Source organism: Microtus ochrogaster, chromosome 26 (genome assembly GCF_000317375.1).
Source record: "Microtus ochrogaster isolate Prairie Vole_2 chromosome 26, MicOch1.0, whole genome shotgun sequence".
Classification (NCBI taxonomy): domain Eukaryota; kingdom Metazoa; phylum Chordata; class Mammalia; order Rodentia; family Cricetidae; genus Microtus; species Microtus ochrogaster.
Window position 1 is genome coordinate 11,433,832 of NC_022025.1, and position 520 is coordinate 11,434,351.

The following is a 520-nucleotide window of genomic DNA, read 5'->3' on the forward strand; positions in this document are numbered from 1 at the left end:
ATCAGCTGAACTCCTAATAACAAGTTACAATTAGACAAGTCATAAACAAATCATATCAAAGCTGCTCTCCTAGTGTCCTCAAACGTCTGACTTCTACAATCCTTCCATACCCTCTTTCGCAGGGTTCCCTTAGCTTTACCTAATATTTGGCTGTGAGCTTGCAAATCTGCTTTCCTCGGTTGCTTGAGGAAGGAGGCCTCTATGAAGACAATTGGGCTAGGCTCCAATCTGACACTGACATTTTTACCATGTCCTATTTTACAGTGGTGATTATTATATTTGACCTCTACGTCTTTAATTGTTGTATACAGAAGCTTGCTGTAAGGTTTTGTAGCTTAAAAATGTCAAAGGAGGTATACTCATAAAGTCTCATTCTTTTGTGTTTTGTTTTCTATTTTTTAATAAATTTTAAATTTATGGAGAATTCTTTTACTGCTACTTCAATAAACAAGGTGTTTGTTTGTTTGTTTAGTGTGTGTATTTGTGTGTGTGTGTGTGTGTGTGTGTGTGTGTGTGTGTG